This window comes from Antrostomus carolinensis, unplaced genomic scaffold, assembly GCF_000700745.2.
Source record: "Antrostomus carolinensis isolate BGI_N321 unplaced genomic scaffold, ASM70074v2 scaffold21824, whole genome shotgun sequence".
Classification (NCBI taxonomy): domain Eukaryota; kingdom Metazoa; phylum Chordata; class Aves; order Caprimulgiformes; family Caprimulgidae; genus Antrostomus; species Antrostomus carolinensis.
Window position 1 is genome coordinate 4,763 of NW_010311695.1, and position 1,158 is coordinate 5,920.

Consider the following 1,158-nt stretch of genomic DNA (forward strand, 5'->3'; position numbering starts at 1 on the left):
GAGACGTGTCCTTGGCCTGTTTTTCTCCCTGTTGAAGTGCAGTGTAAGCAACAAGCAGGATGTGGAAGGCCAAATCACTCGGGGTTTGCAGGTGAATGAGGGCCACCCAGAAACACAGTGACATGCCCAAGGCCAGGCCGTTCTGGACGAGCAGTCAGGGCAGGAGGGCTGGTAGCGTGGTGCCTGGCTCTCTGCTGCACCTCCAGCCTCTGTGCCTCCCCGTAGCCTCCTCCTCCCTCCTTGGGCAGAGTGTGAAGCAGAGGGATGTAGGTGTTTTGCTTGCTGGTTCCGTGTCTGTGCTGGGGACATACCTGTGCATTGCCAGTCCTGTGCTCTGGACAGACAGCTGTGCCCACATCCCCCAGCAGCAGACCCTGATTGCTAATTAGCAACTCATTACAGCAAGCTGCTGGCCATTGCAAGGGGCTTCTGCCAGGGTTTGGGGAGGGGGATGTGCTACTTACTCTCTGCTGTGACTTTATAGTCCCATCTTTCTGCTAGTTTCAGTGCTTTGCTGTCTGGTCCCTGTTTCCTTCCTTCCTTCCTTCCTGCCTTTCCGCTTGGCAGCTCGGGAGCCGCGCGGTGCCAGCCTGGATGCCGTTCTCCAGCGAGCTGCCTGGTGCCCGTCTCACACCGAGAGCAGCCTCCCCGCTCAGCCAGGCCTGCCTGTGCTGCTGCCAGACCCGAGATGGAACACACCAGCTTTATCTCTGCCACACACATCCCTTGGGCTTCTCCCAAGGTTGGACAGTGGCTGCCTGCGCCGGGAATGGCACCAGCGCTGCATCCCACCCTGTTGTGCTGGGAAAGGGGAAGATGCTGCCAGAAGATGGCACAGGGCATGGAGAGGGAACTGCAGCAGCTTTTCTGCTTGCTCATGTCATACAGCCCTGCATGAGAAATGCCCTGGAGATGCTCAAAAGTCATGATGTGGCCTCACCTGCACATACCCACGTCCCTTTCCATTCCCAGATCTGCCCAGCTAACACGGGAGGGTTCTCGGGCCTTATTCTGCCTTGAAATGTGCAGAACATGGATTTGAAGGGATGGTTCCTCTTCTCCACAAAAGCTGAGTGGAAGATCTGCCTCTTTGAGGCATCACCCTGCACACAGGAGATGGCAGTGCCCTGGGCTGGCTATGGCTGGGATGTGGGGGCA